General features: G+C 35.0%; 1 protein-coding gene across 1 annotated transcript in view; it reads left to right on the plus strand.

Annotated features, from left to right (window-relative positions):
* The first annotated feature begins 1,097 nt into the window (after positions 1 to 1,097).
* Positions 1,098 to 25,202, plus strand: part of LOC135848530 (neural/ectodermal development factor IMP-L2-like) — a 44,682-nt gene continuing 20,577 nt past the window's right edge. Inside the window, exon 1 of the mRNA XM_065368455.1 lies at positions 1,098 to 1,213. The gene's annotated coding sequence lies outside the window, so the exon portion shown is untranslated. The remainder of the gene's footprint in view (positions 1,214 to 25,202) is intronic.

Consider the following 25,202-nt stretch of genomic DNA (forward strand, 5'->3'; position numbering starts at 1 on the left):
CGCCGTCCCCTTCAAATCTAAAGGCGGACATTCTCGAGAAGTTCTCTTGTTCAACGCAAATGAAATTCTAAAGAAGTTGAAAATCAACTACATAGGTACACGTACCCCTTCCTCGGTTCCAAATTCCAATTAAAACTCGTTTGGAATCTCAATTAGATGTTTCACCAAAAATAATTTGGAAACCTCAGCTGAAGAAATTAAATTTTATGAATCTGCAATTTTTACAACACTTAATCGCCCTTATCTCACCTATAGCTTATTTTTAGTGCACAACATTATTATGCTGAAAAACATACATGTCCCGCACCACTTAACTTTGAAAGGTCTATTTTCACTTATTTTCTGGTAAATTATGATCAAAAAATTGACATTTCAAAAAATCTATAAAATTAAAATCTTTTTAAAAAATACGTAATTTGCACGAAATTGTGAAAAAAAACTATGGAGTAGGTAGTAGGTACCCATAAAATAAAAATTCATCAAATACACTCGTAGAAGCCTATACTAAACAGACACATAGGCTACCTATTTCTAATCATTATAATTATTTAAATCGTTCATATTACAGCAGTATAGAAAAAATTCAACCGGATATGAACACGGATGAATAAAAATCCTAGCCGAAGATATCTCTCCATTCCTGCCCTTTTGCAAAGAATCAAGACTGTCCAATAACACCTCTTTTAATAAAAAAAATAAAACTCGTTCATTTGCAATTAAAAAGAAAAAACTAATACAATGGCGAGCTACCTAATGAATTACATTCCAAGAATGACGCCATAAATACCTCAAATGTCCAGACAAATATATCAAAAATTTATTTATCGTCTCAGATGGACTTATTTTTAGTTAAAATACATTCTCGTCGATGAAATGCGATTAATTTATGAACGTACGCAACAAGCGCAATTATTCAAGTTCAATTATATCTAGGGGAATTAAGTTATTAAATTCGAGCAGTGGTAGATATGTATCAATAAGTTGAAAAACGCAAAAGAAATTACCAAGGCGCTATAATAGTTTTTGAAAAAAACAATAAATTTTAATAATGACACCACATGCGCCGACTCAAATCAGCAGGTCGCTAGTTAACAAAAGCCGATAAATACCGCTTCTAGGTTCTACCTCTTGTGCATTCCCTTTCCTGGATCATTGTGTGTTGCGAGTCGGGTAAATTTTTTCCAGGCAGTCGTCGTTAAGGATCACAGACCAGGTAATTTTATTTATTTATTTTTTTGCTTGCAATTTTTTTATTCGAAATTTAAAACAATATTAAGCTTACTTACGTGAAATCAATGTAGCTTATTTTTTTTTTAATTTTTTAAAATTCATTTTCATGTTAAATTTTTTAATTTTTAATTTATTTATTTTTTAAATTAAAAAAAAATACTTGATCGTGATAGGTGATTAATAGACAGCCCATTTAAACCAGGTTTATTACTCACAGTTTTGAAATTTATTTCTAGTTGAAATTTCTGATCAAAGGATCTAATCTTTTTCATATTTACGTATTTTTCAAATTTTTTTAAATGTTCTCTTTCGTTAATTTTTCAAGATGAAAAGAAAAGGAAAAGAATAATCGAAATAAAAATCGGACACTATTCTTATACACAATTCTACACATCTAAAAACTTTTAGGGAGGCAATTTTTATTGAAATAAGTAATTATTTTTTCGAATGAATATTATCAGATTTTTCGAAAATCAAATAATATGTAGCTTTTAAATCAAAATTGGTCATAATTTTTCCTCAACTGGGTATTCCTTCAAGTCAATTCGTACGATTCGAATATGCAACTTTAATAACGCATGTAAAGACTGTTTGATTCATAAATGTTATCGCATTCACGATTTTATTAATTTAACAAGGCTAGTCTATTCATTAAAATATAATTAAAAAATTGACATGTGCCTTTCCAAATAAAAACACTAAAAATGTACATTTCTCCATAATAATCTCAAATAGGCCTAATCGTGCGCGTTTATCTTAGACATTTGTTCCTCGATTCTCCGTATAAGCATATTCTATACAGGGGGCAGTAGGAGGGTCAGTTTTACTTCGCGTGTCAATATCGGTAGAACGATTAGGTGTTACTTGTTGCAACAATTTACATAAGAATACGATTATAATAAATAAATGGTATTTTTCTTCTTTACAAATTTATCACACGTACCGAGGAAATAATTTTATGTAGAATTTGAATCGAGTGTCTGGTTTTAAAATTCATGAATGTATTATTATTGCAAATGGAAATCGATGCGTTTCCAGACATTTGACATATCACAAGGAGACAGAGATATGAAATTATGGAATTTTTTATGTCGGTTTTTTTTTTTCAAATTCAATTACATTTTCAATCGAAATAAAAAATAAAATAAGTGAAAACTTCGTACGCGAACCGAACCAAATTTCAAATATCCCTAGGAAAACATATCCTTTTTGAATGAATATAACACGACATGGAACGTTAATCCATCACAGCCTAAAGACACAAACGTCGACCTTTTTTGAAAACATCGTGGAACTGAAAACGTTGTCATTTTCGAAAATTTCGAAATTTGTGACCAAATCGCCCACGTATGAGAAACGTCCACCAAAATAAAATTGTACAGTACGTGTACGAGCACGATTTCAAATTACATCATCTTACGAGAGTATTCCACCGGAAGCTTATCATTTTGACATCTCGGTTCGATTATTGAATTAGGTACCTACCTATTCTTTATCTGTAAATCGGTGTAAATCGTTACACAATTTTAGACCAATTTTCGTTTCCACTTAAATTAACACCTGTATAAATGAGCCTTGGTACGATTAATTTCAATATTTCGAAATTGGCTGGCGTGGGTTTCGAAGAATTATAAGACATTAATCGATTTCAAATCATTTTTCCTTATAGGTTTTAAAATGAAACGAATAGGTACCTACCCACCTTTTAATTGATACTCGTAAAAATTCGATCGTTTCTTTAAATAAAATACCTACATATATCCAGTTCGTTCGTGTTTTACATCTTCATCGTATTTTCATAATCTATACGAATTTATGCTTAATTTGCATGCTCTATATTTCGTATAATCATAGTTCAAACATATTACACAATCATATCGCCTGATCGAAGCAGTTTTTTTGATACCGATTTTTCGGAAATAAATAATGAATTTTAAAATTAAAATTGACCTTTTTTTGACGTACAAGTTAGTACGTGTGTGTAATAAGTAAATTCAAACACGAAAACCAGGCGTTATTATCTCTCGCCGGCAAGCTTATCATTTCAAAAAGAAATTTTTTGACCAATTATAGCATTTACAAGATAAACCAAGATCGAAGATTATTGATATTTATAGATAGAGACAATATACTCAAGTAGATAATATGTAATTATCTAATTTAGGTACACGCAACTCTTTCAGATATTATTGTATAGGTGAAAAAAAATCGTAACTTAATTCTTTTTCAAAATATTTTTAAAACGTATGATGAAAAGTACTTTCAGTATGAAATAAACACCCACAGTAGGTTGCATTCAAATGAAATTGGGTCAGGGATAAGGACATCATTTTCAGAAAGTTTTTCGAAAGGGAAGCGCAGGTATACAGCAATGGTCTTAATTCACGAAATGCGAATAAAGATGAAAAGGTGGAACGTTTAGATTTCATTTAATTACGAAAATTAGAAATACTTACTCCGCATTTATTCTAACATAATTTTAATTACGGTTCAGAGGATGGATAAAAATTTATAAAATTTAAGAGCAATGGAAAAACTCAATTCAGTTAGGACAATTTGGAGGAAAGGCGAGTGGGTGTTTGAGTTCTAAAGCAATGCATAGGCAAATTTATAAAATAAAGTTTTGAGGACATTTGAAAAACATACCTAAAGTAATCTCTTTTCATTCTGCTCATTTTGCTTCCAAATTATTGTTTCTGTTTTAATGAAGTGAAATATGGTCATCCCCTATCAAATTAGCAATGGTCTGAAGTTTTTTACTCGACATTTTTTTTTTGTGAGTTCCTCTCGATGATCTGATGAAATAACCACCATCACGGAGTAAGGGGTGAGCCTCCGTAACGAATTCTGAAAGCTCGTATTTTCAAGGTTGGTTGGGCTTGAAACGAATCTGCTGGCTTTTGAATAAAATGGGAACTTGAATTAGGTAGGTGCATGTTCAAAAAATTTGAGATCAAAAATAAACTTTCAAGGTGAAATCTCTACTTGTCACGCAATGTATAAGTACAAAACTTGAAAGGTATAATTTTAAAATTTGCAAAAGTTACAGCGAAAGCCTTTTTTACACTTTTTTCAAACAATTCATTAATTTTAAAAATGGCACCTTGACATATCTGAAGGGCACACGCGTTTAATTTTGATCAAGATTTTGAAAAAATTCAGTCAGAGGACGTATTTATTATATTAAGTATTAATTTTAAAGTTTCAAATTTGAATGTTGACGCATTTTTTTAATTCAACTTTTCTGATCCCTCCCTCTTCCGCAACTTCGCCAGTGTCATAAAACATGGAAAAAATAACTACCAATAAAACGTGATTTGTTGGGTTTGATTTTCGAGTGCATTGAGTTCGAATACTCATTTATTTTTTGGATGTTGATCTCTTAATTCTCCTTCAGCCGGGCTTCAGCACCCATAATTTCGAATGAAATTTGAAAAAATTAAAGTATGGTAAGATCGTCAAGTTCAAATACCTATCTATTTTTTTTTTTTTTTTTGGATTTGGACCCTCGGGATCATCCCTGGTCATCCCCCGTACTTCATTTCGAAAAAATATGGCGATTCTGAAGATTTTTTTTAATGATCTGAAGCTAAAATAATCGTGAGAAAGATTAAAATTTTTTAATAAAATTCTTTCTATGTGTCGATGTCAGTTATATGAGGACCAAACCGAAAAGAGGCAGCTTCCTTCCATAAGAGATGACATGATTAATCCTCAAATCAAAAAACAAAAAGAAAGTTTTTATTAAAAGATTTCCAATTTTTTTTTTTTTGGAAACATCGAGATTTACAGCCGTAATTTTCACTACTTTGCTTTTCTAAAAATTGCTTATGACTCATCTCTGTTGTACATACATATGAGAAGAGAAGGAAGAAGGTGTCTTTAATTTCAAAATTTTGGATGCCTAATTTTTTTTCATCAACTTGAATTTAAATTTATGACATTTGAAGACTTTGTCGATTTTCAATCACTCTTTCTTCAATTACGAATGTTCATGGACGAAATACACCCCCCTTACTTTTCCCTTACTAACGCACTTTCATTTTCAACATATTAAGCTGTTTGAAAGATTTGTATACCTAGATAATTCAAAAAGGCACCTCTACAAAAAAAACTCACGTTCATAAGAAAATATAATCGCTGTGATGATTATTTCAGTACAGTACAGCAACTACTATCTTACAAATCGAGCAACGTGTTCTACATTTATCTCATTTTTCACGTAGAAAACGATGAAAAATGAAATTTAATTAAGAATCCGTCTACGTCTAATCAACTAATGATATACTCAATAAGTTGTACGCATTTTATGATTTAAAATTAGATATACTCGTAGAGGCACACTATCGAAACAAAATTTCAAGTTGAATCACTCGCTGCACAATTACCTATGGTAATTCAGTGATGGTTAAAATTGGTAGCTATCACATAATTATAGCATACCTATCAGAAAACAAAAAGTAAGCTATAAGGCGAGTATCAATTCTGAGTAAACTTCGATAACGAATAGTATTCCGACATGATGGCTTACTCACTCAACATGAAAGTGATTTTTTAATTTTTTTCCCATCAAATTTAATTGTAAATGCGTAGTTTGAAAATTCACGGATTCTATACGATATTTATTTAATGACTACTATCGACTGTATTGACAGTACTGAGTACATTTATTAATTTGTTCAAGTCCACTTAGAACTCATTGATAAAAAGAACAAACTATACTGTTGATAACAAAAAAATCAATTCATTGAGAGAACAAGGAACCTTATGTACCTAATAGTACAATATTACATACACACAGATATCATATGTATTTTCTTTTTGAGATTTTGTAGACTGCTTTTACATAAGACCGTTTTTTCTTAACAAATGTTGAATAGATATGCGTCAGTTCTATTTTTAAAAATATTCCTACAATTTTATTCGATTTACTTTACCATCAAATTATCAACATATTTTAGACTTTTGTATTTTCAATATAATTATTCTGAAAAAGTATAGCTTCAGAATACTGATAAAAACGCGAATTACGTAGGCGATTAATTTGGCTGGTTGCAAAAAAAGCACAATATTACAAGATAGGTAGGTATCAAGTACCTATCTCGATGTTTTCTTTGAATGCGATTGATACTATTTAGATCGTGATTATAAATATTTTTATTTACTTATTCGTTTAAAAAGGTGAATGTCAGAAGTTACAGTATTTCTTTCAGGTAGAAATTTTCCGAGGATAATTTTGAGAGGAATTTAATGGAATGTATTTTTAGATAATACTTACCTGTTGCCTATTTCAAATAAAAATTCACCTTTAAAAGGAAACTGAAGCTCAAAAATTATTATTTCCTTTTAAAATTATAACCTCGGTATAAAAATATGGAAAAAACGCATATTTTAAATTATGAGGCATTAGTTCAAAGTTCTCTTTTTATCCAGAGTAAGTATTTGTTTCCCCAAAATAACTTTGGAACAAAAAAAAAAGTTGTAGTACTGGAAAGATACTTAATAATAAAGATTTAAAAATCCTAGAAATTGTAGTTCAGTTTTAAAGGTTTGATGACAACACTTCAACTTGAATTGGAAAAAAATATAATATGATAATATGTTGAAATTTGTTTTCTCACAGAAAAAAAAAATTGAAAATGAGAGATACAATATTGGGAGGAATCTTGAACAACGTCCAAACAGATGATGAGACTTCTAAAAAAAAGTAGAGACGGTCCAGTTAGGAAAAAGGAGGACAGATAGGACTAAGAGGAAGTGAAAATTCGACAAAAAATCAGAGAACAATTTCTGGGCAGAAAAAAGGTGAAGTATTTCCTAGTTTGAAGAATACGATCGGCGCCAGTGGGGTGGAGGGGGGGGGAGAAAATGTGAAAAAAAATGAGAATTCCTATGCCTTATTTCTCAACAACTACCAAAAAAAAAAAAAAATAAAAAAAATGATTAATTGTAAAAGAACGAAAAAAAGTCCTTTTTTAAACATTTTTTCAAATTCTGTTTGGGTTTTTACAGATTTACCTAAAATGAAAAATTTTATTTTTTCCCTGCGTATTCACACACCTGAAAAAAATATTTACAAATTGGTCGGTTGTGTTTTCTTCCACAGTAGATAGATAGGTAATTAGCTCTGTAAAGTTTTTATTTTCACGAATAAAACATAAGGAAGAGTCTTTAGTTTGCCACAGTTTCAAAAAAGGAAAAAAAGACATAGAGTATGGCTAAACAATTTTGTAATTGGGGATTTCAAATTTTTCTCAATTTCCAATTTTCTATTTTTTATACCTACACATTTTACATCTTTTATTTAAAAAAGGCACGAATTCTTCGCAGCTGAAAACAGCTGTGAAATTTTTATTGAAATAGCGAATGAAAAAGACAAAAATTTTTCTGAGTCCCCAGGTTAATTTTTGGTCATTTTAAAATCACTGTGGACTCGGTGGAATCCAAGAAAATGGGGGGGGAAGGAGGGTTTGAGGTGTTCCAAAGAGGTCAATATAATGTAGCATTATTATACTTTCACCACTGCCCTAGACATTTTTTTTATTCCGAAAAATTCTCCAAACACCAATTTTTCCAGCTGCAAAATTTGGACTTGAGATCATCATACATTCTATTCTAGACTCTTCAAGTTTTTCTTGAAAATCGATTTTCATGTTAAAAGAATTCGTGCATCCAATTTTTATTCGTTTTATCAGAAGTAACTGTGGGAACTTTTCAATTTCAGTATCAGTTGACAAATCATCTATGTATTTACACTCATCGTTATCTCTAAAATGACGCCAGCGTTGCTCAACACCTCGTAATTATTTTTCGGGCCACGAAAATTAAATTTTTAAAAATCGCTGTCTCGTAATAATATTTTTCCTAAGAAAATTTCGGTAAGAATACCTAATCGCAGTAGTTACGAATCGTTTCAACACTTAAAGAAGTGAATGCACTGCGATAAGAGCATTAGTTCAAATACATCATCGGTTCAAATAAGTAATAATCAAAATTTATCATTTTTAGGCTGTTGGAGAGTAATGAACCTTGAAAAAGAGATCATATGCGTTTGTACAACCATGACGAAATTATTTCAAAGATTCTCATTACACATATTGAACATTTTGATAACCAGCATTTAGTTTCCGGCCAATGATAAAATGAACATTGGCACAACCACGGTACACGTAACGTTGAAAAATGGGTGTTGTAGAGTGTGTAGACAATCTAAACTGAATCATAATTACTCATACACATTCAGCTATTCAGCTGGTGTTAAGTTTATTTACTTTTTACCGAGATATGCACTACACCTACCTACTTAAAAAGTACACTTTTGTACGATTTGCACATTTCAATTAATCTTTTAATGAGGTTATTTAATTAGTGTATAAACGTGCAATCGATAACTAGCTGTCGGTATTATCAATTTTTTTTACAACTTGATCTCGAAATTCATTAAAAAAATTATCGTAGTAATGCGCTCTTATCTTCACTACACCTCGTAATTCGCGCTTCTCAATATTTATATTTACAACTTGGTTTTCGCGAGTAAATGTTTTTAAATACACACTCGAACATGGTAAATCAAATAATTAACCGCCCCCCTAAAAATTCAATTGTTGCATTACAAAGCATCAGAAAGCTACGAATAGCCGAATGACTAAATTGCTACGTTTCATTAAAGGTTGTTCACTGGGCTAAAATATCACATCTTCGGTGTAGATACCATGTGATAAAAAAATTTCACACGGTCTCTTTATCAATTTCTTAGCACCAAGGCGTTTATTCTTCGTGAAAATGTTCTCAAAACACATCAGCTAATTAAGTCAAAGTCCGCCAACATTTACTTAGTTATATTCAACTCGCAAATTTTATATCTTTTTTCCTGTTTCGAAATCCCCCACGCATTTCCATTGAGAGAAAATTCGTAATTAACATTTCAAACGCACGTTCTACCAAGATCGAATATCAACTTAATGCCTATACCTCTACCCACCTCCCAGTCTATCTACCTCCTACTTACCTACCTGCAACACGACACACGCACTTCCCAGTCTAAAGTTCAATTCAATACTTTTTAATGTCTCGAACACGAAAGTGGTTTTACTTTTCAAACCATTACGAAAGTTGGGAATAAAAATTAAATTTTCAATAAATTTTTTCGTATACGCGACTCTTTATAGGTATAAATTTATAATTTACATTTGTATCCCGAAATGTTATTTTTTTTTTATTCTGTGACACGACGTCGCGGTTGCGTCGCAAATTCAATCAATCAACACCTACACTTCTCTAAATAATAAATCATTTTAGATGAATTTTACTTTTCAAGAAACACACAGAAAAAAAACTCACATTTAAACTCATTCTTGCATCAGAAAAGTATCGCAAAACTTATCGTATTGATTGATGATCCTCAATCGTATACATTACGAGAATCTACCAACTCGATAAAAAAATTTCACCGCATAAATCCCTCAAGTACTCGTGGTTTTTCTTTTTCACACCTTCGGTAGTATTAGGACAAAATTAAAGTCACAATTCAAATTGCTGAATGACCGGGTATGAATCATTTTTTAGGTACACGTGTCCGTCGTTTGATCTATATAGAGATCCCCAAGGGTATGGACGGGGTTACCTGATCCATCTTGAGGCACTTTAACGCCACATCGTGTTACATTACATACCGTAACGCCTTATTCTCTCTTACGATAGATAACGAATATCACACGTGCGAAATGTGAAGAGCTTTGAAAAGTGGTAGTAGGATAAATGGATAATCATGGATTATGAGTTCTTCGTATTAGGGCTTATTAGGTTTCTAAAAGACAAAATATAGGCATGGAAACTTTTTTTTTTCGAATACATTTCTTAATAAGTGTACCTACAGGTAGTCTTTCCGTAAGCTCTAGTAGGTACCTAGGCAACAAGTATCTGATATGTTCAGTTAGTCCCTCGCATGCATCAATAAAATTTTTGATTTTTAGGTACTCGAGGGACTGAAAAAAATCAGGCCAGGGTAGTAGGGCTAAAGACAAAATAGGTAGGTAAGTATTCTTCCTCGAAACATCAAAATGGAGAGGAGGCATATTCTAATAAAGTGGGCAATTTGTACAAATTACGATACCTACTTTTTTATGAGTCATGCGTTTTTAAACCAGTTCATACAGTTCATTGATTAGCAACCAGTTCCGAACTTGTTATATAAAAAATATGCATACGAACAAAAATTTCCCAACAAAAGTCACAGAACTTTCTTACAATCAATTATCATTGGTCTTAATTTTCGATTTTGGTATCCATCTCAAAGCAAAGAGGAAATATCATTAAAGTGATTAAGCCCACACATCACTACTCTACTGCCAAATAGTTGAAAACTTGGAATACAAATAACAAGAAATTCTGCTTGTTTGATAAACTTTTTCAATTTTTTTTCTTCAATTTTGATGAAGATGGAAATTTACCAAATTAATGAGGTAACATGAGAAGCATTTTGCATACCCACTTCTTAATTTCTCCAAGAACAACATAACATTCAAAATTGATTTTACGTATTAATTCGAATTGTCCCAGTATTTTCGAGATATCTGTCCGAAAACATACCTATTATGCCAATTCATTCGTATCAGGAACCTGCAGGGGAGGGGAAGGGGTCAGCCTCTAAACTGTCAATACTTTTTTTAAATTTGAAAATGCATGATTCTTTGAAAACTAATTTTCAACTAATTTTTGACACTATTGATCACACCTATTTTTTTTTTTGTTGAAAACAGAGTTATAGGCAATAGCATTTTTACTCCCCCTTCCCTTTCCTTCGTAAAAAAAAACATTTTATGCTTCCTGGTTTTGTTATGAACATTTCTCAATTTGTCAAAGTTCATTTTTCAATTTTTGGCATTGGTTGTGTTAAATTTGAAAATTTTACAAAAAAGGGGGTATTTTGGGTCCCTTGAATGACCAAAATGAGCTGCATAGATTAAGCAAAAGCATATCCTGGATTTTGACAAAAATTGGAAATTAAGTTTGCACGAACCGGAGACAACCAAAACAAATTTTAAGTCTCCTAGCCTCAGAAGGTGCTGAGCCTGAGATCCTCAAAGTCGGGTTATTTTTGTAGTGGAACTAACATTTTCCCGAGGAAACAACAGAACAAGATTTTTAGGTAGATAGAGATAGGTACCTATAAATAGTGGAAATTTTCAGTGATTTTTTGAAAATCTTTCACAGCGCTTTATATTTGTGCAATTTTATTTTATAAAAATGAAGGTTAAACGATTGATTGAGGGTAATTTTTCAAAAAAATGGCCCCCACAAATTAAAAAACTCTCATTTTTGTACGTTTTATTTTTAATTTTCATCAGTTGAACTTCCCCCTCTCCCTTCTCTCCTATGGCTAAGCCACTGATTTTTGAAAACGAAACATCCAGTTAATAAAGATGAAATTCAATTTTATGCTTCAAAAATCGATTTTAGATGGGTCATTTCTCAACTTTTTTCGAATTTTGATGGACCCTAGTAAAACATTGTGGTCAAATGACCCCAATAATATTCGGGAAAATTTTTAAAAAATTTGGTCAACGTTTGACTTTTAACGGCTCAAGCTCAAAGTTTTCAATATATTTAAAAATTTTTCAATTGTTTCAACTTTTTTTAAATATTTTTTTTTTAGTTTAGGTGATTTTTTAACAACTTTAATACTTACATAATATGATGGCTTTTAGACCATTGAAAAATTTCAAAGTTCATTTTTACCACATGCAGGAGTTCCCAAAACATTTGGTTTATTTTTCTTAAAAATATGACAATTATTGTACCTAATCATTTTCTAAAGATGTTAAAATTGGAATTGAACAACCTGTAAATATAATGATATTATGTACCACTAGATGATACTTGCATAAGCTGAATACTCTGAGAATATTACTTACCCCGGCCAAAGGCTATACCAATTATATCACACAATAAGTAAAATGTAGTCACGTGTAAGACACTTTGTATTAGACGTAAAAGAATAAACACAATTAAATACCTTTGAAGAAGGTTTTTAGTATCAACACGATACTTTACACTTAACACTAATTACTTATAATTAAACACAATTAAAACTAATATAATACGCTTTCTTGCCAATATGGCTATAATACACCACCGAGATTATACCGCGTCGACACGTCCGATCACTACGTACCTCAACAATATAACAATCGGCCGCAGCGCCGCTCCGTGGGCTTGTAGCCCTGTGTCGCGACGCGTGATCAGTGTTACCAACACATATACTTAATCCTATATAACCCTTACAGGTCCGGCATATCTCCCCTCTATCATATGCCCCTTCGTGGCTTTACTCAATGAGTATAACCAGTCGTGGAAAGCACGGATCAGAGAGAGAAAGATATGTCGAAGCTGTAAGGCTGGTCCCTGTGGGAGCAGTCTCTGCCCCTCGTGGTGTTCCACTGCGGGAAATTCGAGGCAGAGTAAATCCAAATTTAGCCCACTGTGCGCGTAGCAATACCCCCGAAGCTCCCCTTCGCGACCCTGCACCATCCGCTATCGCATCCGAAGATACGAGCAACGAATAAGGACAGAATACGCGAAGTTGAAAACATTGGGTAAGTATGAACTATCTCGCGACAGAATACAAAAATAAAGACTTTTTCCCTATTCTACTAATTTTTTCAAACTCCCAAATCGAAAAGGATAGACGAGACAAAGTCGAAGAAGCGAACCGAAAGTTGGATGCTGTGCATCAAAGTTGAAGGTACTTGTCGTCTACCTGTGGTAGTGAGTCGTGTCGAAACTCGAGTGTGAAAAAATTACAAAAAACTTAGAACTTCTAAAAATTTACAAAAAGTTTACAAAATACAATAGAAAATAGGACTGTATCGATGCGTCGAGAATACAAATCTTAAACTGTCCAAAAATACGCATCGTGACAACACTTACAGAATAAAACTAACTCTAATCAGTCCTTTCGAAAACAAAATTATAGATAAACAAAAATTAATCAGTCTGTGACCGAATAAAATTACATGTAATCAAATTATAACAATCAGCACAAAATATATCAATCGAAAAATGCAACGTAGCGGAATATATCGAACCAAAATACAGATGATTATCGTCGGATGTTAAAGTTGACTTCTTCGAATACAGATAACGACGTTGAAAACGTTGGCGGAATGTTACCTCGCCTTGGTTGCGATGATGCCAAGTCAGTGGCGACTACGATGATACTTCGACGATTGCTGTTGAGAAAGTTGATTAATAAGATACCCTGTGGGTAATTTTTATAAAATGTCAATTTGATATCGCTGCGCGATGAGGTTAAAAAGTAATTTCGACTCATTTTTTGCAATTTTACGTTAGTCCACTCGATTTTGGAAAATTAAACAAAGTTCAAAACTACGAAAGATGAATAAGACTTCGAGTGGAAGATCTTTTCATGAAAATTCTGGTGAAATTGGTCCCTAGGTTCAAACCTTTTTTGAATTTATCAGTACCTACTTTTATTCGGATAGGTACCTAGAATTTGGATGTTGAAATTGTATTTCAAAAATGGCCAAAATTTCTATCTTTTCTGAGTCGTACGTAGTTGTTACTTTTCACCAGATTTTATGTATTAGACTGTGTCTACGTCGTGTTTACGATTGTATCGTATTAGCTCTCTGGCATGTCAGCATCTTCGTGGTTGATTGTAGCGTTTGCGCTATCTTTGTTGCTATTCGCTTCGCCTTGTTGGCGTTGAGGTTTCGGCGTACTAGTAAGGAAGTTTGCTGCATTTTGCGACTTATTCGGCGATGGTCCTGTGGATCCTTGCGTCGTGTTTATCGGCGCCTGTGGCGTACCAGGGTTTGATGTTGAGGGGTATTCGGAAAATGGAACCGTTCCTGGTTGAACAGTCGTTTCCACTCCTTCTTCCATTTTTTCAGGTGTATTTGGGCTGTGTCCAGTGTACTCAGTTTTTCCATCTCTTACAATGGTGAAAGCTGGTTTATCAATCGTTGGGGGTAGCCCTTGGTGTTTTGCAACTTGATTGTTTCCAAATGGTTGCATTTGTTTCGTTTCAGGAGCATGTTGCTGAATAGTTTGATTCAATTCGTCGCAAGCTTGATTGAATCTGGTAGTCGAAATGTTCATCATTTGTTGTCCTCCAGGTACATCAACCATCTTTTGTACCGTTTCCGGTGTGGTTTCGATACCTTCCATTTCAACGTGTTGTTGCGCTTGTTGCGCTTGTTGAGCGTTGAATTGCTCTAAGTTGGCTTGACTAAGTCCAGCGTTTACGAGTGTATTGTCGTTAGCTCCAGCTTGTTGCTGACCAATCGGTATGTAATCCGTTCCTGGACTTTCGAATTGTAATTCGGCTTGTTTTTCCGGAAATTCATCGTCCTGTTGAACGAAATGTTGAGACAATTGCGAGTATTCCGAAGAAGTATCATCGTCGTAATATTGGAAGGCGTCTTCTTCCCCTTCGTTCTCTTCACGTTCTCGCTCTTTTGGATCTTTCGGCGGCATGATAAGATCGTCGCGGATTGCGAATACGTAATCGTGATAGACCTCTGGTTCAAACCAGGGTCCAAAGTCGTCCATATTTGGTCGCATGTTGCCGAAAAAGTTTTCAGGTCCCATTATCTCTACGATACCGTTGTAGGTTCTCGACCAGGAGTCCGTGAAAACTTTCGTATAAGCTGCTACCAGCTGTTCATTCTGGTCGGGGAAATACATTAGTGGCATAAGGTAGATTTCTCTAACCTTATACTTTCGCATTAGTCTTAATAGTTCCGCATAATGTTCGCGGAAAGTCGCCGGTGACATGCCATTGAACATGTCCCAGTTTCCAGTTGAGTACATGACTCGAGGTGGTAAGTTTTTTAACTTAGTTAGGCAGTCGATCAGGTCGACAATGCTCAAATCACGTCGGTAGAGTCCTGGGTGTAATGCTTGTAGCATATTTTGTCGAAGTCGAAGCATATATTGGATCATTCCCCAAATATATCCATCCCCCATCATTAGGACGTCTTGAGCTGCAATTGCAGTGTATACGCCGTTCGCGGCTTGGTTGTGGAACGTCGCGAGGAGTGTGTATCGACACGGGTAAAATTGCAGTGGAAAGAATGGATATAACGTCGTTGCTTTTATCGCATATCGTCGAAAAAATCGATCGTGTTCTCGTTTCGTCTGTGCGAAAGGTCCTTTTCGATCACGTTCTAGTTTGCTTCGACTTTTTGTCTGTTGTGTGCGGTAAATGCTACGTTTCTCAGTTGTATGCACGTGTAGCGCAGGTGGTATCAATTTGCCTTGATCGTCGTATTGTGGTACCTGGTCCATCACCGAAACGTGAGGAGGTACCTGGTCAGGTCTGGCTGCTGCCAGATTTACGTTGGCATTTGGTGCCATTTGCTGCTGTGCTGCTGCGGCACGTTGTTGATTTGCTTTCGACATTCGAATGTTGCCGGGGGATACTCCCCTTGGTAGTTGTGGCGGCGGCATTTGATGTTGTAACATCTGTTGTTGTGAATTGTAAGTTGGAGTTGGAGCTCGGCCTCTTATTGCTGGGTTTGGAGCAAAACTCTTCTGTATATTGCCTGTTGGCAATTTTTGACCTTGTGTACTTTTTAGCGGTGGTCTGTATTCGTGTATCGGACGTTGAATATTTTCGAAGTCCGGTTGGATTGCGGCTGCAGCTGCGTAGGACGCTGGTGACGATGTTGATGTACCAGGTTGGTTTGTGTTGTCAGATTGAACTGATAATACGTTCGCAGCTGTGCTGAGAATAATGGATGCGTCGTCAGCGTTTCTCGCTGGTGTAGTCGATCTTGATCGTGATCGCCTCTCATTAGCTTTAGATAAAGCTAATTGGTAAAGACTTTTAGTCTTAGCGAGTTGAGTTTTTGTACTCGTAAGTTCTGCCTGTAGTTTCGCTACTAAGGCTTGGGTTTGCGCAATTTGTTGCTCACTAGTGGCGTGACTATCCTGCCAGAATTGAGCTTCAATTTCCACCGTCGAGTTTGCCAGCGCACGTAAATCTAGCGCTTGTAGCGTTGTCTGCATTAAATGAAATTGTGAGGCGTAAAGTGTCATGTTACACTGATCACGTGGGCAGAGGACCATTTGTTGTCCGTTGGCGCTTGCCTCGGTACACATGTCTCTTACGCATGCTGCGTGGAATACGTGTTTGCAATCACTTGTTGCGAGTACGGTGGCGGCTTCCTTTAGGTCTGCCGTGATCGCCGGTTTGAAGATTACGAGGTGGCATTTTTCGCACGTTAATGCTGGAAGCGCCGACATCTGTGAAGCAAAAATGAAACGAAAAAATACGCGATAAATTCGGCACTTGTTCACGGATGTTTCGATTTTACGTAAATAAAGTCATGCATTAAAAAGCAGAGTAAATATGTGTTATTATTTACACTCACCGTCTTTGTCGTTATTTGTACTTTTCGTACTTGAAGTTGGCTCGTCTGGTCCAGGTTTGGCCTCTTTCACGATTTTTCTCGCTACTCTGATCCAATCACCAGGTTTGGTGGCAAGTCCGAATCGTTGTGTATGATATGCACAAAAGTCGCGATTTTGCGTCGCTAGCACTTCGGATTCGTCAACGTTCGGATTCGTCGACACTTTCCACTGTGGGTCTATGTCCGCGAGCCGTTTTTCGATCGGTGGAAATTCGTAGACTTTCTCACCTTCCGACATTCGCACTCGCGTTTAGAAATTGAGCTTTCGAGCTCAAGAGTATGAAATAAATCGCACTTTACACAAAAGTATGATCGTGACTTGAATCGCACGTCTCACTACCGAGCGCACTTTGGATTCCGAAATCCTTTCGCACAAAGTCGTGAAAAATGTTTGGATTTTTCGATAAATCACAGTAAAAGGCAGTTCGCGAAGTAATTCGCACAATTACACGTCAAAAGAGACACGTTTTATAAAAACTTTCAACTTAAAAGAGCAGAAATTAGCAAAAGTACACGAGCAAGCACATACCCGAACGGAGAACAGAACAATAATGTTCGTAAAGTACGGCGTGTCGCTCGATGCAGCCGGTTGTATCGGCTTATCTGAGTCCCCCACCTACCTACTTCTTCTACGTTCGTAGCGTTCGGTTGGCGAAAACGGCGCCGGTCGGGCGGCTGGTTGCGAACCGATCGTGTAAGTGATGTGTATGTAGTGGTAACTACGATAAGTTCTAAGAATTTTTGCTGTCCAATTGCAAACGTGTCGAGCTATGCTCTATTTCGATTAATTTTACGTCATATTTCAGTTGCTAATTAATATTTCACAATTCTGTTTCGATAGAAATGTTCCTAATGACTCTGTGCATCTTTTAGTATAAGAATATTTTTCCTTTGTTATGTAATTTTAATAAAAACTTGTTGTTTTATGTGAAAAAATCTAGTCATGTAATCGGCTGATACAATCAGCTCGATCGAATCGGTTTGTGTTGGCTATGTTGCCAAATGTCGCTTTCATCGTGTTCGATGAATTCTCCGAAATAAACTCGTCTACTTCTGTTTATTCGTTGGTTTTGGAAAAATTTTGACTTCGAATCAAAAAGTGATGCTTGTCGCAATATTAAAAATTCAATTTTGGTTCGAAATGTGTTTCAAAATTTTGGAGAAATCAGTTTTAGGTATTCGCTACACGAAAATCGTTTTGAGTATTTGAATTTAATCATTCAGTCACGTAGGCATTACTTACCTATTTTGTACCTAATACTTACATATCGAACTTGTAGTCTTGATGCGAATTTCTCAAATTCGGTTTTCTTCTTGTTGAAATAAATTTATTTACCTGTTTTTAGCTTGTTATTTGTTTTTTAGTTTTAAGTTTTTACCTAATGAGTAGACAAGTCATTTGTTTGTCACAGGCAATTTTTATTCGAAATAAATTTTACAAACTTAATTCTAGTCAAAATAAACTCTAGTCTATTTATGTAATCGTAATTTGAGCTTTTTGGCCAAAAAAAAAAAAAATTTTGAAAGTAGCGACTGTGTCGCAATATGTTAAGTCTTCGACTCGAAGTTGAAGATTTTTTCTTCATAGGTAAATTTTAAGTCTTATTTAAGGTCGTCGGATTCCAAAAACTCCTGAAATTTCTCTGAACGTGGCTATCGGTATCGATGGTCGTTTACGTATTTGTCCATTTATTTTCACCGTCGTTCTTATTTTATCTCCACGTCTTGCGACTCGAGTTACCGTGATCACATATCTGTCGTTGCTGGCAATTTCCGGTTCGTTGAAGATTTGAAGTCTGTGCATCCAGTTTAAAAAGGTTGAAATTCGTATAAGTCTGTTCGCGTCTCCAAAATCACTGATGTAATCGATGTTGATCGTCGCCTCCTGTCGTCTTTGACGAACTTCTAGGGTAAAGCTGTGGATTGCCATTTCGATTTTCGTTGTACGAATTTGTATAAAACTGTCACAAAATTTTATCACGAAAGATAGGTTGATTATTCGCGTTACGTCGTAAATTCGCGTGAGATCAATAGGTGTACAATTTTCGATACTTTGTATCACACGTAGGTTAATTTCTTTGAAAAATACGTCGATTTCGATTATTCACGAAAAAACGTTCGAAATACTTTCGTTTGTCTAAATTTCACTTGAAGTTATTTTTCCCTTTTTCCCTCGAAGGGAATTTACCTTATTTTAAGGGAAAAATTAACTTCGCGAATTTTCATCCGAATTGAAAAATTCCAGCGGCGTTGGATGTGTGCTATATTCAGGAGTAAATGAAAATTGTCTAGAAAATTTTTTATGCATATTTTTGTTAGGTAGGTATGTTACCTATTTAGTCGAAATTTCGCGATTTTTCCGAAACTTTTTACGTAGCGTCATTTTTTCGTAGGTCATTAAGCTTTTTCTTAGCTTTTTCCAATGTAATTCGTTTTTCTCGTCTTTCCGCCATGTCTTGGCGTAATTTTTCGTGATTTTCTTTTTTCTTTAGTTTTTCAAGTTGTACTTGATCTCTTATGTATTTTTTTACTGAAGCGTCACCTACGATCTTGCTTACGCATATGTTTAATTTTGGTCTCATCTTTTTTGATAAGTTTGAGTAATTTTCAATGAATTTTTGCTTGATTTTGTGTTTTTCAGCTTCATTAGCCTTATCGTAAACCTCTGTGGGTTCAAAGTCGAGATCTCTTTTGATCATGTTTTCTATTTCCTGTTGTGAAGGACGTTTTAGGATTGAAATTTTCTTCAGCTCTGTATTTTTGCTGTGTTTCTCGGTCTTGTCTTTTGAGTCTGATTCAGAGCTACTGTCTGACGATGCGTCGTATACTTTTTCTTGTTCAGTTTTTAACTGATCTACGTCATCGTCGTCTGTTAGCGACATTATGATCGATTGACCGTCGTCGCTGCTATTGTCAAGCTCAGATTCGTCAGAGGAGATTTCAGTTTCATCCTTGATTAGCTCACAAGGATCTGGTGCAAAATAGTTGATGTATTCTCCATCAGTGTAATCAATTACGTCGATAGCATCTACGTCTATGACGTTTAGTGTTTTCTTAAGTTTTTTAGTCTTTGTAGGGCCCATTCTTTGCCTGTAAGCGGCCATGCGTTCTGATCGACGTAATTTGATTCCACTTGTGGATGGTTGGGGATTTTGTGTCCCTGGATTTTGAGTAGTTGTGGGTAATTTTATTTCCTTTTTGGTAGGGTTTTTCACCTCTTTGTTTTTTAATTCGTCGTCAGTCTTAGGAGTCTGATTCGTAAAATTCGCTGCAAGTTTTACTCGCTTTTTCTTTTTTATTTCAGCTTTTTTAGCTTCATTGTCTGATTTTTCTTGTTTACGCTTTTTGTATAATTTTTTGCGTAGCTTTCGAGCTTTTTGTGCCCCAGTTGATTCGTCTGTCGAATTTTTGTCTTGAGTACTTTCTTTTTCCTCATTTTGTGTTTGTTTGGGCTGAAGCTGCGCTTCTAATTTCTTTTTATTACGTAATTGAAGTCTTTGCTCTCTAGCAACGTCAATAAGTTTTTTTATGACCATTTTTGATCCTTCGTGGAAAATTTTCTTTTCCGCATCAGTTGCTAGTGGTATACCTTGAATTCTTTCAAGCATGTCCTCTTCCGAGTCAGTTGTTGATGAGTTTTGATCATCATGTTTATGTTTGTTTAGGAAGTCTTTGATTTTGTCAATCATTTTTCGTTGATCAATGTATGAATGTAATTTATCGTCTTTTTCCATTCTATCGATCTCCTTTTGAGTTAGGAAAAGAGTGAGTTGCCTTATGTTGGCTACACGATTGATGTTTGAGTCGTCTGTGGGCTCTAGTAAATAGGAATTTATTCCTGTACGTTTTATTACTAGGTAGGGACCCACTTTTTTAGGGTAAAATTTTTCTCCAGTACACTTGTCCTTACTGGATTGTTTGTGGTTCGTGAGTAGAACCATGTCTCCTTTTTTCAAGATAGTAGGATCAGGATGCTCCTTATTGTATTTGTATTCTTCTTCAATACGTTGTAGTCTGCGCCTTTCGCGTATGTAATTCTCAATTATTTGAGAAGGAGTCATTGATTCCACTTTGGACTTCATGTGCTCAGTCGTGTAGACTGCTTTTTTCGCCAATTGATCTGCGATTACGTTTGTGTACTCGATTTTACGAGCATAGACGTGTATAAACTGTACACTTGTGAATTTTTTCACTAATTCCAAAATTCGTTCAAATAAAGTTTTGTGGTGTACTGGCTTCTTACGAGAATTAAGCCAGTTGTTTTGTTGCCATCTTGTGACAGTATAGTTTAATGCTTTGATCGCATAATTGGAGTCCGAAAAGCATTTTACTTTCTTAAAGTTGTTCTTTAACATTGTCTCTAGTGCGACTATAATTGCCTTTAGTTCGGCATAGTTATTAGATAGACTAAATTCACCGTCAAATTCCAATTTCTGTGAAATATTTTTTGTACTGTCAGTTGAAAAACAAATTCCAATGCCTGCTACGGCGTCTTCGTCTCCATTCTTGGAGCAGGCTCCATCAGCTGTCACTCTCGCATAGCCGTCCGGATCCGAGTATACATCCTTTTCAGGGATTAATGTTGTTTTGTGATTTTGTTCGATTGTCATCGAAGGTAATTTAATCTTTGCTAATTTATGTAACAACTTTATCAGTTTATGTTTAAAATCGTACTTGGCCCCTTTGTGTGGCATTTTGTCTGTAATACAGTCTTGGATGCCCCAGGCCTCATTTGGTTTAAATCCAAATGGACCTGGTGTATTATTTATTTCGTCTTCAATTTCTTGAACGTATGTGTGCCACCATATGTGCGTTGTAAAGGGATCGTGTAATTTATTGATTTTAGTCCGGAGTTTGTCTCCAATAATCCGCATCGTTCGTTCAACCGACGACGATTGTGGATTGTAGGCATTCGTGTGTGCCACTTTTATATTCCTGTCTTCCAGCAGGTTGTACCAGTCATCATTGATAAATTGTTTCCCATTGTCTGAGATTACTTTCTTAGGTTTAATACCCTTATTGTCTATCCATGCTAGGATTGTTTTCATCTCTCGACAAACGTTTTCTTTTTTGATTTCTGGCATCGATCTTAGCCAATTTCTGCCCGTGAAAATGTCTTTGGCTACTAGTAGGTATCTAGGTGCCCCTTGTATAGCTGGAACTGGTCCATAAATGTCTACGGAGAGTACCTCTCCCATTGAGTAGGCTTCTATTTTTCCGAATTCAAGCACTTTTGGCTGAGCGTAATTTTTATTGAGTTTGCATATTATACATGCATTAGTGATTTCTCGAATGTAATCGAGTGATTTTGGATGGTAATAAATGCGACGAAATGCTGCGTCTAATTTATTTGCACTAGTGTGGCCATAGGCAGTATTTAGAAAATCGACTGTGTCGTAAAAAAGTTCTGTTGGCAAGTAGGGAACGTATGTATCGTCATCAAGTCTTTTCATAAGAATTTCCTTTTTCTTTACAGTGTCTTGAATCTCTTCGTCTGTGTCGGATTCAGTGCGTTCTCCGATATTCGTATTGCATTGATTTACAATTTTGTATCGGTTTAGTAACCGTTTCTTTTTGTCTAATTCTTTTTTGTTTTTCACAGGTATATATTCCTTCATTATTTTCATCATTGCAATGCAATTTTCATCAGTTTGTTGATATTTTGATATGTTTGACATTTTGTCAAAAAGTCTTGGGACATTTTCGTCCAAAAATTTTAAGTCAAAAGTAGAAATCATCGTTTCGAAATTTTTAATTTCAAGTTCAGGTGCTTTCATCATATAGAGCATCCTATTTGATTTGGTCATTGAAAATTGTAGGTCAAAGCAGTTGAGCATTGTAATCCAATATGCTGCTTTGCGATGCGTTTGCATCATGTCTCTGTATTTATTTATTGTGGCTAATAGGTTTTTCTTTACGTGAATTACACGTCCGAATACCCACATTTGTAGGCGTTTAAGTACTTGGACTAGCGCCATCATATCCTTATCAAAAGGTGTAAAATTCTTTTGGTGAGCTTCGAATGCGATCGATACAAATAAGCATATGTGCTTTTGTTCGTCATCTTTATCTTTATTTGTGATGTAAAATAGAACTGCGTTCATAGCATCTTCACTTACGTACGTATCGAGATATAACTCGACGTCAGGAGGTGGTGGCTTCAGTGTAAAATCTGCACAGAATTCTGTCTTCAGCTTTTCAAAAGCTTCTTCTTGGGCTGGGCCCCACAGTATTTTGCCATCTTTAGCACTTTTACCTACAGTCAGGTTATAAATTGGTCGCAATAATTGCATGTAATTTGGAATAAAATTCCTATATAAACCTGTTAGTCCAATTAGTTGTAGTAATTGTTTTACTGTCGTGATATTAAATTTACCTTTTTTATTTGTGTGTTTGTCCACGAATTCCATAAATTTAGTGACTTTATCCTTTTGTTTGGAAATTTCGTCTTTGGATATTACAAATCCTAAGTGCTCCGCATATTCGCGAAAAAATTGTGTTTTTGTAGGATTTAATTTTAATCCGTTTTCACGAATACGTTCGAATACGTGTAGTAGTCTTTTTAGTGTTTCTTGGAATGTAGCTCCAGATACCTTCACGTCATCGACGAATTTTGTGATTCCTTTCTGGTCAGGAATAACTTGGTTCATCATGTGGACGAATTCTCCACTTGATATTTTTAAACCGTAAGGGAGTCTACAGAACTCATATACTTGTCCACATACTTGGAACGCTGTAAATTTTCGTGATGCTTCATGTAGAACAAGTTGCCAAAATCCTGACGTAAAGTCAAGAGTACAAAAATATTTGTCATTTGTATTCTCGTAAATTATCCATTCTATCGGACTTGGTTCAGTGAGTACTTTCTGTAAAACTGCGTTTAATTCGTCAGCGTCTAAGCATAAACGTATGTCTCCAGATTTTTTAATTACTGGAGCTGTGGTGTTCATGTAGTTTGACCTTGAAGGTCTAATTATGCCTAGTTTCAGCATTTTTGATATAGCTCGTCGTAAAGATTCAATTATCTTTTGTGAGGGTCGGAATTTTTCTCCTCTCCATTTTTTCAAGTCAGGTTCTTTAATGTCATTTATAAATTTGAATCGGACTTGTTCGCCCTTGTATTTACCAGCATTAAAGCTGAAAATGTCACAATATTCTTCTAGTTCTTTCCAAGCATTGTTTGCTTCTTCAAGAGTAATCCATCCCTTAACTACGAGATTGTTTAAGTCTATTTTCATATTTTTCTTGTAAAGCTCTCTGGCTTTTTCTTGTTCGTGAGCCCAATCTTCATCTAGGTATTGTGTATGATTTTTTATCATTCGTACTGTACTGTGTACATTTTGTGGACATACCATCATGTTTTTCAATGGTAAGCTACCATAACCAAATCTAGGTGTTAGTTCAAAACGTTCATCTTCTGTGAGGAAAGGTATTGTGAACGGTATACCATTCTTAGGGTTGCAGATAGCTCGTTCTTGACCATTTTCACAGTCAATTTTTATACCTAAGTATCTTAGTGAAAGTCTACCAATTATGACGCTGTATCCGTCAGTGTCTAGTATAAAAAATGGCATTGTTAGCATATGGTTGCCTATGCGTACACATACCTCTACAATATGTGTCATTGCTCGTATGATTTTATTATCAGCTAATTTTAAGTTTACTGGGTGGTCCAGTTTTATGTATTTGATCCATTGAGGATGCTCTCTTGTTAGGTAATCTACTACCGGTTTTGTCATTGCATTGGGCAATGCCCCCGTGTCCAGCTGAGCTGGTATAGGTACATTGTCTATAAATATGGGGATTGCGCAGTAGTAATCTTCTGTGTTTATTGTTGGTCGTTGTATATTTGTTTCGTGACGAGCTTCACTCTCATTTGTTTTCATAAATTCTAAAATGTCTAAAGCTTTTTGCTCTAATGTCAATTCAATCTTTTTGATTTGATTTGGATGTTCTTCATCCTCGTCTGGCTCATATTTGGATATTTTGATCCATGGATCGTCTTTTAAATTGTCTACAAATGATAGTTGTACATCATTTAAGTCCATTATGTCAGGCATCATTAAAATTGCCTCGTTTAGACGATCGTTTGGTCTCATTTGTGATGCTTTGTCTTCGTAAATTTCTCGATTTCCGAGATTGTCTATTTTAATTTTTTTCATTCCAAGTATTGAATCGTATTCGTAATAGTCATAGTGTAAAATTTTGTCCGGTGGTATAGTACCATTCATGTTCAAGGATTTTACCTCAAATGTTTTTATCTCATTTTCAATGTCGGTTTTATCTTCATCTTCGATTTGTTTTCGTTCTTCTAAGATATGTTTCTTTGATTTCGGCTTGATTGCCGTTTCTGCGTTGTAGGGTTTTGAAAGCTGTGCACTTTTTGTAGGTGGATCGTAAGTTATTCTTACGAATTCGGCTTTTCCGTTTTCTTGTGATCGAAATTCTCTTCGCACGTATTCTCCAGTAGCTGGATCTATGTCTACTTTTTGGGCTAAAACAGCTACCAAAGTTTTCATCATGTTGCGATTA

This window comes from Planococcus citri, chromosome 5 (genome assembly GCF_950023065.1).
Source record: "Planococcus citri chromosome 5, ihPlaCitr1.1, whole genome shotgun sequence".
Taxonomy (NCBI): Eukaryota; Metazoa; Arthropoda; class Insecta; order Hemiptera; family Pseudococcidae; genus Planococcus; species Planococcus citri.